The sequence below is a fragment of the Oncorhynchus clarkii genome, unplaced genomic scaffold, assembly GCF_045791955.1.
Source record: "Oncorhynchus clarkii lewisi isolate Uvic-CL-2024 unplaced genomic scaffold, UVic_Ocla_1.0 unplaced_contig_8355_pilon_pilon, whole genome shotgun sequence".
Taxonomy (NCBI): Eukaryota; Metazoa; Chordata; class Actinopteri; order Salmoniformes; family Salmonidae; genus Oncorhynchus; species Oncorhynchus clarkii.
This window is the reverse complement of record NW_027258492.1, coordinates 1,041-13,408: the sequence shown is the minus strand read 5'-3', so window position 1 is coordinate 13,408 and position 12,368 is coordinate 1,041. Positions and strand designations below refer to the sequence as shown.

The window sequence follows — 12,368 nt, the reverse complement described above, 5'->3', positions numbered from 1 at the left end:
TCCCGTGAACGGGACCGTTGTCATCAACTGACACTAATTAGCATAACGCAATGGATATAAATCTTCCTAGAAAATCTTCCTATTCATGAAAATCACAAGTGTATTGGAACACAGCTCAGCCTTTTGTTAATCACCCTGTCATCTCAGATTTTCAAAATATGTTTTACAGACAAGCATTTGTGTAATTTTATTGATAGCCTAGCATAGCATTATGCCTTGCTAGCAGCAGGCAACCTTGTCACGAAAATCAGAAAAGCAATCAAATCGTTTACCTTTGAACGTTTTCACTCATGAGACTCCCAGGTAGATAGCCAAAGTTCATTTTTTCCAAAATATTATTTTTGGAGGTGAAATAGCTCCGACCGGAAATTGCACATGGTTGTTGATATTACTAGATATTATCTAGCGTGTCCTGCGTCGCATATAATCTGACTGAGCGGTGGTAGGCAGAAGCAGGCGCGTACACATTCATTCAAACAGCACTTTCGTGCGTTTTGCCAGCAGCTCTTCGTTGTGCGTCAAGCATTGCGCTGTTTATGACTTCAAGCCTATCAACTCCCGAAATGAGGCTGGTGTAACCGAAGTGAAATGGCTAGCTAGTTAGCGCACGCTAACTAGAGGGACGGAAGCTATACTGTTACACTGGCAATACTAAAGTGCCTATAACGTCATCCAATAGTCAAAGACCTTAGAAAGGCAAATGGTAGAGGGAAATAGTCCTATAATTCCTATAACTACAACCTAAAATGTCTTACCTGGGAATATTGAAGACTCATGTTAACTGACTTGCCTAGTTAAATAAAGATATATTATATATATATATATATATATATATATATATATATATATATATATATATATATATATACACACATATATTTTTTTTTTATATATATCGGCGCCCAAAAATACTGATTTCCGATTGTTATGAAAACTTGAAATCGGCCCTAATTAAATCGGCCATTCTGATTAATCGGTCGACCTCTAATGTGGACACCTACCTAGGTGTCTGGTTAGACTGTAAACTCTCCTTCCAGAATCACATTAAGTATCTCCAATATAGAAGAATCGGCTTCCTATTTCACAACAAAGCACCCTACACTCATGCTGCCAAACATACCCTCGTAAAACTGACTATCCTACTGATTCCTGAATTAGGCAATGTTTTTTACAAAATGGCCTCCAACACACTACTCAGCAAATTGTATGCTGTCTATCAGTGCCATCCTTTTTGTCACCAAAGCCCCCTATACTACCCACCACTGCGACCTGTATGCTCTCGTTGGCTGGTCCTCGCTTCATACTCATCGCCAAACCCACTGGCTCCAGGTCATCTATAAGTCTTTACTAGGTAAAGCCCCACCTTATCTCAGATCACTGGTCACCATAGCAGCACCAACCCATAGCGCATGCTCCAGCAGTTATATTTTCACTGGTCACCCCCAAAGCCAATTCCTCCATTGGCCGCCTTTCCTTCCAGTTCTTTGCTGCCTATGACTGGAACGGGTCGCAGTTGTAAATGCTAACTTGTTCTCAACTAGCCTACCTGGTTAAATAAAATAAATTAGGGCCTAATGAATTTGTCAATTGACTGATTTCCTTATATGAACTGTAACATCTTTGAAATTGTTGCATGTTCCGTTTATATTTTTGTTCAGTGAGAATTCTCTCTCTCCAATTGAGGAGCCTGAAATTATCACAAGTTAACAAGCCGAGTAGACAATCTGCCAAAATGAGGCAAGGTCGCTAGCTAGCTAAACTAACATTTTCTACTTGACTTAGCTCTTCTGTCATCTTGTCTTTATGTTTAATGTTTTTTTGTTAACTGTACAAAATAAAATGCTTATATTGACAATTCTAAGAGCATTCGTCATTAGGTAGGCCATTATTAGCAAGAGCTAAAACGAACTGGCTAATGAGTCGATAAGTAGCTAGCTCGCTAGAAGAGAGGGCTGCTGCAGGATTGATAACATTTTACCAGTAAAATGTAGCTTTTAGAATGTACCTTTTAATGTGACAACAAGTCATGTTGTTTTCATCGGATTACTTCAAAAAGCTCCTACTGTAAGTCACCCATGCACATTCATCCACTAAAATAATTCCAGCATTCAAATAGCACACTGTGCACCCACCACACGAATGGATAGAGACATATGGTTCCAAAATGTGTAATGATATTTGGCATTTGTCTTGTAGCCTGAATTGATGTGTCCACTGCAGTCTGTGCACAACTCAGCCATACATATGTGCCTTGGCGAAATATTGGTGTTCTCATCAAACCACACTTTCAAGTCCATTTGCTCTTTTCATGTGCCTTACATGCAGTGATAATAAATAATGGTGTAATAGCCTACAGCTTTCTTGGCATTTAGTTTTAATTAGTGACGCACCAAAGGTCAAAGGACACTTATACCGATAACCGCCATTTACAATTTTAGCAGCCTTTTAAGTATTCCTCGTACAGTTAAATAGTTACGGACGCAGCAGTCACTACAGTACTGTCCCTGGTTCTCACACACACACACACACACACACACACACACACACACACACGTTGGCATTACGCATATTCTCATTAACAGTAAAACATAATCAAAACCTATTTCTATCACTTACTTGCTGTGCTATTTCGTTCCTTTGTTTAGTCGTTTCATTCACAACCAGGATTTCTTTGGAATGCCGTTTTGGGTCTTTGCGTCAAAATATACAATTTAACGTGTCAATTAAGTTTGTTGACCAATCAGGACCTGAATATGACTGCACGTCACATACTTTAACACGTTCATAAAAATTTTTACGTAGTTATTACACAATCACTCGTATTTCATATGTCACAACGATACATCAATACATATTTGTACTGCTCTAATTAGTTTGGTAGCCAGTTTATACTAGCAATAAGGAATCTGTGGGCTTTGTGATACTTGGCCAATATACCACGGCTAAGGGCTGCATCCAGGCAATCCGCGGTGTGTCGTGATAAGATCAGCCTTTGGCGGTGGAATATTGGCAAAATACCACACCCCTCATGCCTTATAGTTTAAGTAAAATATTTGGCTAACGTTAGCAGCAGTATAGCGAACACCAAAATTTAACATTTTAATCAATTTACCATCGTTTTAGCTAGTGCAAGTTTTGCCAACGAAAGTACCCAGGGTTTTTTGATTAAGTAGCCGGGGGGGGGGACAACTTGTAAATTAGCTAGTAAACAAACAAACTCACCCGTAGCAGACTTGCAGTGTAGCCAAACCGTTGAGAATCAAAAATATCACTTCTGTTCTCATTGGACAGGACACATTCCAACCTATCGGGAAAGTGGAACTGACGATTGGTTTTGTAACAGCTGGCAGCATGTAGACTTCCTGTTTTCGATTCCGCCTTCAAAATAAAAGCTCGCTGTAAAAACAAAATGCTATATGATCTCAGTGATAGGAAATCATCAATATATTTTAGCTGTTTCGATATTTATGGTAGTTTTGCTAACACCAGCCTCACTACGTCCTTAACTTCAGTGTCAGGAACGGCTGCTTTGTGTTAAACGACGCCAGAGAGGTCCAACTCGGCGGAAAATCGTCTCCCTCCAGCAGGTGACGTTTTTTCATTGTTTCGCCCACCAATGTAACGAGTTTTTTTTGTATGGTCAATAAGCGTGTCGAATTTGGTGAAGCAAAAAAAATGAATGGCTTATTTGCTACGCGATTTTTACTTGATCAAATATAAGTAATGCTTAAGTAATATAAGTAAAGTTTCTACGATTATACTGATATAAGTAGGACACTTGACAACTTCTATTTTTTTAAAAACACTATAACGGAGATGGCTATGCTCATTCATGTCATGAGGCTTGTGACATAGCATCTCTCTCTGTTTAATACCGGCGGTTGACGTCAACAACCCTCATTGAATACTTAAAGTATTACAATAATGAGATGTATCCACTAATCCAAAGAAAGAATTGGCTGAAGCTAAACAGCCCACCCTGTCGATTTGTGAACAACGACATTGTTAGGGTGGAAAGACGTGTACTTCTCAGTATATCCATATTCTTTGAGGAAGCTACGATAATGAAGGGAATTTGCCCTCAGACTTCAAGCCGGCACCCTACGCTGGTTGGATATGCCCGTTTCGAATGGAACGAATCATGAACTATTGTTTTACATAGGACCGCCCCAGCCTTTCTGGTCCCAGCCAGCACTTCCGGGACAATGCTGAATTTCCACGATACGGATTGAATTTGCTGTCCAGCAAATGAGAAGTAAAGTTAACTTGTGACTGAGAAAAATAGAAAGTTATCATTTAACATTACCTAGTAGATAGTTTCTTTCTGCAGATGTTCCCAGGTACAGTTTTGAGAACAAATATATGCACTGTCAATCGAAAAAGTAAAGCTAAATCTTTGCAATCTAAAAAAAATCTAATATCAACCCTCAGCACTTTGATGGGCGAATCCGGATTGAAAGTTAATTGAATTGAGTATGGAAAGCCAAAAGGTTCAAATCGTTGCCGACCCCGACCAGCAGTCACCAGGGGGGCACCCTACATCCAGCCAGCTCCCTGCCCCAGGGATATGGGGAGAGAGCCAGAAAGAGCTAAGGCCGACCCAGGGAGGGGGGCCAATCCCCACCCATGGCCACTACATCCACCCAGCTCCCCTGCACCAGGAAAAGGGGGGAGAGGGGGGAACGACCACGGACAGGGTGCCTCCCATAGTCTGTTCTGGACTTGGACTGTGGAGAGACCTTTTCAAATCAAATTGTATTTGTCACATACACATGGTTAGCAGATGTTAATGCGAGTGTAGCGAAATGCTTGTGCTTCTAGTTCCGACAATGCAGTAATAACCAACGAGTAATCTAACCTAACAATTCCACAACAACTACCTTATACACACACAAGTGTAGAGTGATAAAGAATATGTACATAAAGATATATGAATGAGTGATGGTACAGAACGGCATAGGCAAGATGCAGTAGATGGTATAGAGTACAGTATATACATATGAGATGAATAATGTAGGGTATGTAAACATATAAAAGTGGCATTGATTAAAGTGGCTAGTGATACATTTTTTACATCAATTTTCCATTATTAAAGTGGCTGGAGTTGAGTTAGTATGTTGGCAGCAGCCACTCAATGTTAGTGGCAGCTGTTTAGCAGTCTGATGGCCTTGAGATAGAAGCTGTTTTTCAGTCTCTCGGTCCCTGCTTTGATGCACCTGTACTGGATGATGGCGGGGTGAACAGGCAGTTGCTCGGGTGGTTGTTGTCCTTGATGATCTTTATGGCCTTCCTGTGACATCGGGTGGTGTAGGTGTCCTGGAGGGCAGGTAGCTTGCCCCCGGTGATGTGTTGTGCAGACCTCACTACCATCTGGAGAGCCTTACAGTTGTGGGTGGAGCAGTTGCCGTACCAGGCAATGGTGTTAAATGCTGAGCTGTAGTCGATGAATACCATTCTCACATAGGTATTCCTTGTCCAGATGGGTTAGGGCAGTTTGCAGTGTGGTGACGATTGCGTCGTCTGTGGACCTATTGGGGCGGTAAGCAAATTGGAATAAAACCTAAGATTACCTGGGGTACCAATGTAAGAAATAACACGTAAAAAAAAACTAAATACTGCATAGTTACCTAGGAGCGCGAAGCGAGGCGGTCATCTCTGTTGGCGCCGGAAGTAGCATGTCTTGTGGGGTATGCATGGGTGTCCGAGCTGTGTGCCAGTAGTTTAGATAGACAGCTTGGTGCATTCAACATGTCAATACCTCTCATAAATAAAAGTAGCGATGAAGTCAATCTCTCTTCCACTTTCAGCCAGGAGAGATTGACATGCATATATTAATATTAGCTCTCTGTGTACATCCAAGGACCAGCCCTGCTGCCCTGTTCTGAGTCAATTGCTTTTTTAGGGCCTGTAGGACCTGCCTTGTTGATAGTGTTGTTAACAAGGCATAGCATCGCTTTATTATAGACTGACTTCTCCCCATCTTAGCTACTACTGCATCAATATGTTTAGACCATGACAGTTTTCAATTAGTGTTGCTCCAAGCAGTTTAGTCTTTTTAACTCGTTCAATTTCCACGTTATTTATTGCAATGTTTAGTTGAGGTTTAGGTTTAGTGAGTGTTTTGTTCCAAATACAATGCTTTTAGTTTTAGAAATATTTAGGGCTAACTTATTTCTTGCGACCCACTCTGAAACTAACTGCAGCTCTTTGTTGAGTGTTGCAGTCATTTCAGTCGCTGTAGAAGCTGGCGTGTATAGTGTTGAGTCATCCACATACATAGAAACTCTGGCTTTACTCAAAGTCAGTAGCATGTCGTTAGTCAAAATTGAAAAAAGCAATTGGTCTAAACAGCTGCCCTGGGGAATTTCTGATTCTAACTGGATTATATTTGATAGGCTTCCATTAAAGAACACCCTCTGTGTTCTGTTTGACAAGTAAGTCTTTATCCACATTATTAGCAGGGGGTGTAAAGCCATAACACATGTTTTTCCAGCAGCAGACAATGATCAATATTGTCAAAAGCTGCCCTGAAGTCTAACAAGACAGGCCCCACAATCATTTTATCATCAATTTCTCTCAGCCAATCATCAGTCATTTGTGTAAGTGTTGTGGTTGTTGAGTGTTTTTTCCTATAAGCATGCTGAAATTCTGTTGTCAATTTGTTTACTGTAAAATAGCATTGTATCTTGTCAAACACAATTTTTTCCAGAAGTTTACTAAGGGTTGGTAACAGGCTGATTGGTTGGCTATTTGAGACAGTAAAGGGTGCTTTACTATTCTTGGGTAGCGGAATGACTTTAGCTTCCCTCCAGGCCTGAGGGCACATGCTCTCTAGTAGGCTTAAATTGAAGATGAGGCAAATAGGAGTGGCAATATCGTCTGCTATTATCCTCAGTCATTTTCCATCGAGATTGTCAGACCCTGGTGGCTGGTCATTGTTGACAGACAACAATTATTTTTTCGACTCTTCCACACGGACTTTCCGGAATTCAAAAGTACAATTCTTGTCCTTCATAATTTGGTCCGATATACTTGGATGTGTAGTGCCAGCATTTGTTGCTGGCATGTCATCCATAAGTTTGATTATCTTGACAATGAAAAAGTCATTAAAGTAGTTTGCAATAACAGTGGGCTTTGTGATGAATGAGCCATCTGATTCAATGAATGTAGGAGCCGAGTTGCCTTTTTTCCCCAAAATTTCATTTAAGGTGCCCCAAAGCTTTTTCCTATCATTTTTTTGTATAATTTATCTTTGTTTAATAGTGTTTTTACTTTTTTATTTAGTTTAGTCACATGATTTCTTAATTTGTAGTATGTTTGACAATCAGTTGGGCTGGCAGACTTAATTGCCATACCTTTTGCCTCATCCCTCTCAATCATACAATTTTTCAATTCCTCATCAATCCAAGGGGATTTAACATTTTTACAGTCATTTTCTTAATGGGTGCGTGCTTATTAGTAATTGGAATAAGTAGTTTCATAAATGCGTCAAGTGCGTCTGGTTGTTCCTCATTACACACCACAGACCAGCAAATATTCTTTACATAAACATATGAATCACTACAAAACTTATTGTATGACCTCTTATACACTATATTAGGCCCAGCCTTTGGAACTTTGGTTTTCCTAGATATGGCTATTATATTGTGATCACTACATCCTATGGATTTGGATACAGCTTTAAAGCAAATATCTGCAGCGTTAGTAAAAATGTGATCAATACATGTTGATGATTTAATTCCTGTGCTGTTTGTAACTACCCTGGTAGGTGGACTGACAACCTGATCCAGGTTGCAGGCACTGGGCACTGGTTACAGTTTGAAGTTTTTTCCTGAGTGGGCAGCTTGATGATAGCCAGTCAATATTGATATCACCCAGAAAATATACTTCTCTCTTGATATCACATACATTATCAAGCCTTTCACACATATTACCCAGATACTGACTGTTAGACCAGACAGGAGAGCATTACAGTAACCAAGCCTGCTTGTAATAAAAGCATGGACGGGTCTCTCTGTATCAGCCTGAGATAGAAAAGGACAGACCTCGGCAATGTTCCTCGGGTGGTAAAAAGCTATTTTGGTCACATTCGTAATGTGTGATTCGAAATTGAGTTCAGAATCTAAAATGACACCCACAGTTGAAGTCGGAAGTTTACATACACTTAGGTTGGAGTCATTAAAACTTGTTTTTCAACCACTCCACAAATTTCTTGTAAACAAACTATATGTTTTGGTAAGTCGGTTAGGACATCTACTTTGTGCATGACACAAGTAATTTTTCCAAAAATTGTTTACAGACAGATTATTTCACTTATAATTCATTGTATCACAATTCCAGGGGGTCAGAAGTTGACTGTGTTTTTAAACAGCTTGGAAAATTCCTGAAAATGATGTCATGGCTTTAGAAGCTTCTGATAGGCTAATTGACATAATTTGAGTCAATTGGAGTTGTGGATGTATTTCAAGGCCTACCTTCAAACTCTGTGCCTCTTTGCTTGACATAATTGGAAAATCAAAAGAAATCAGCCAAGGCCTCAGAAAAACAATTGGAGACCTCCACAAGTCTGGTTCATCCTTGAGAGCAATTTCCAAAACGCCTGAAGGTACCACGTTCATCTGTACAAACAATAGTACGCAAGTATAAACACCATGGGACCACGCAGCCGCCATACCGCTCAGAACAGAGACGTTCTGTCTCCTAGAGATGAACATACTTTGGTGAAAAAAGTGCAAATCAATCCTAGAACAACAGCAAAGGACCTTGTGAAGATGCTGGAGGAAACAGGTACAAAGGTATCTATATCCACAGTAAAACAAGTCCTATACAAGAAGCCACTGCTCCAAAACCGCCATAAAAAAGCCAGACTAAGGTGTGCAACTGCCCATGGGGACACAGATTGTTATTTTTGGAGAAATGGTCTGATGAAACAAAAACAGAACTGTTTGGCCATAATGACCATCGTTATGTTTGGAGGAAAAAGGGGGAGGCTTGCAAGCCAAAGAACACCATCCCAAACGTGAAGCACGGGGGTGGCAGCATCATGTTGTGGGGGTGCTTTGCTGCAGGAGGGACTGGTGCACTTCACAAAATATATGGCATCATGAGGGGGGGAAATTATGTGGATATATTGAAGCAACATCAGTCATGAAGTTAAAACTTGGTCGCAAATGGATCTTCCAAATGGACAATGACCCCAAGCATACTTCCAAAGTTGTGGAAAATGACTTGAGGACAACAAAGTCTAGGTATTGGAGTGGCCATCACAAAGCCACTCCAAATCATTCTCGTTACTATTATTCTGACATTTCACATTCTTAAAATAAAGTTGGGATCCTAACTGACCTAAAACAGGGAATATTTACTGGGATTAAATGTCAGGAATTGTGGAAAAACTGAGTTTAAATGTACTTGGCTAAGATGTATGTAAACTTCCGACTTATGTTAGCACAGCTGAAAACTGTCGCTCTGATTAAAGAAGCAATAACACTGGCCTTCTTTAGACTAGTTGTGTATCTGGAGCATCAGCATTTGTGGGTTCGATTACAGGCTCAAAATGGCCAGAAACAAAGGACTTTCTTCTGAAACTCATCAGTCTATTCTTGTTCTGAGAAATCAAGGCTATTCCGTGCGAGAAATTTCCAAGAAACTGAAGATCTCGTACAAGGCTGTGCACTACTCCCTTCACAGAACAGAGCAAATGGGCTCTAACCAGAATAGAAAGAGGAGTGGGAGGCCCCCGTGCACAACTGAGCAAGAAAACAAGTACATTAGAGTGTCTAGTTTGAGAAACAGATGCCTCACAAGTCCTCAACTGGCAGCTTCATTAAATAGTACCCACAAAACATAGTAGTACCCGCAAAAGTCTCAATGAAGAGGTGACTCCGGGATGCTGGCCTTCTAGGCAAAGTGGCAAAGAAAAAGCCATATCTCAGACTGGCCAATAAAAAATATATATTAAGATTGGCAAAAGAACACATACACTGGACAGAGGAAGATTGAAAAAAAAGGTGTTTATGGACAGACGAATCTAAGTTTGAGGTGCTCGGATCACAAAGAAGAACATCCATGAGACGCAGAAAAAATTAAAAGATGCTGGAGGAGAGCTTGATCTGTCAAGCATGATGGAGGCAATGTGATGGTCTAGGGGTGCCTTGGTGGTGGTAAAGTGGGATATTTGTACAGGGTAAAAGGGATCTTGAAGTAGGAAGGCTATCACTCCATTTTGCAACACCATACCCTGTGGGCGGTGCTTAATTGAAGCCAATTTCCTCATACAACAGGACAATGACCCAAATAACTATTTAGAGAAGAAGCAGTCAGCTGGTATTCTGTTTTCTTACGTGACCGTATGGTACGTAAAAAATCCTACTCTTCTTTCGAACAACTTCAGCAGGTTATCTGAGTGTATATCAAGTTTAGAAAGACATTTGGACTGGAGTGGGGTTGTGGTGATTCTCTTAAACTCAGCATTGATCTGAAAATAGTAATGAAACAAATTAGATTAAAAACTGCAGAAAGGAAAATAGACTGGAGGTGATCAACCAAGCAGCAAACTAGAGGGTTCTCTATATGGAGAGAAATAACTAGGCAGTCAGCACAAATGGTGATAACTCTAAATAAGACTCACTTATGTGGCAAGCTGAGGGAAAATAATATTCTACTCTCACCAACAAATCCCAAATAACATACCCAATAGATCAACAATAAGACAAGCATGGCTAATTTATCTCAATGACTTCAAAGAGTGCAGGCCATCTTGCCATGAAGTCCTCTACCATGGGTGCGTCACGGACAACTTCATGTCTCCTGTATGCAAACACCTTCTCCATTTTGAACTTTACCGAGGCTCTCTTCTGTTTCTCCTGAGGGATATGTGGGGCAAAAGTTAACTTTTGTATGTACTGTATATGGGTAACGGACAGTATTGGCCGTAATATGGGTGCTTTAACTTGTAATTATGCAAAAATTGGGACCTAATTGACACCAATTCTGAACACTCCTTACATTTCCACAACACTGAAAAAAAGAGAACAGAAATACTATAAGACCTAAAGACTGACATTCAGAGCTATTTTTTGGGGGGGGTATTAAAACAACCTCTAACAATACTCACTAACACTATACAGCCTTTGAATGGGTAGACAAAGCAGCACAAATGTAGTAGACAAACATCATGGACCTGTAAATATACATTTTGTTCATTACATTATTTATTTTTTCATTTGATTCAATTATGTAAAGATTTATGCATCCACTCATGTACATACAGTGCCTTGCGAAAGTATTCGGCCCGCCTATCCCAAAGAGGTTTTTAACTAACTTGCCTAGTTATATGAAGGTAAAATAAATACTTTTGCACGGGGGCCTTCCTCTCGTTGTATTCTGGTTAGAGACAGTTTGCGCTGTTCTGTGAAGTGAGTACACAACCTTGTACTAGATCTTCAATTTCTTGCATGGAATAGCCTTCATTTCTCAGAACAAGAATAGATTGACGAGTTTCAGAAGAAAGTCCTTTGTTTCTGGCCATTTGAGCCTGTAATCTAACCCACAAATACTGATGCTCCAGATACTCAACTAGTCTAAAGAAGGACAGTTTTATTGCTTCTTTAATCAGAACAACTGTTTTCACCTGTACTAACATAATTGCAAACGGGTTGTCTAATGAACAATTTGCCTTTTAAAATTATATAAACTTGGATTAGCTAACACTATGTGCCATTGGAACACAGGGGTGATGGTTGCTGATAATGGGCCTCTGTATGCCCATGTAGATATTCCAAACAAAATCAGCCGTTTCCAGCTACAATAGTCGTTTACAACATTAACAATGTCTACGTCTATGTATTTCTGATCAATTTGATGTTGATTTAATGGACAAAAAAAATTGCTTTTATTTAAAAAACAAGGACATTTCTACGTGACCCCAAACTTTTGAACGGTAGTGTACAGTTGAAGTTGGAAGTTTACATACACCTTAGCCAAATACATTTAAACTCCGTTTTTCAATTCCTGACATTTTATCCTAGTAAATATTCCCTGTCTTAGGTCGGTTAGGATCACCACTTTATTTTAAGAATGTTAAATGTCAGAATAATAGTAGAGAGAATGACTTATTTGCGCTTTTATTTCATTCATCACATTGCCAGTATACTATTGTTTGTACAGATGAACGTGGTACCTTCAGGCATTTGGAAATTGCTCCCAAGAATGAACCAGACTTGTGGAGGTCTACAATTTTTTTCTGAGGTCTTGGATGATTGATTTCTTTTGATTTTCCTGTGATGTCAAGCAAAGAGGCACGGAGTTTGAAGGTACCTCCAATGGACTCAAATGATGTCAATTAACCTATCAGGAACTTCTAAAGC

General features: G+C 39.9%; 1 protein-coding gene across 2 annotated transcripts in view; it reads right to left on the bottom strand.

Moving 5' to 3' along the window:
* LOC139397108 (uncharacterized) overlaps positions 1–4,696 on the bottom strand; it is a 52,823-nt gene extending 48,127 nt beyond the window's left edge. Inside the window, exon 1 of one of the 2 annotated variants that reach the window (XM_071143977.1) lies at positions 3,223–4,696. The gene's annotated coding sequence lies outside the window, so the exon portion shown is untranslated. The remainder of the gene's footprint in view (positions 1–3,222) is intronic. The other variant, XM_071143976.1, reaches the window with a different exon arrangement.
* Positions 4,697–12,368: the final 7,672 nt, after the last annotated feature.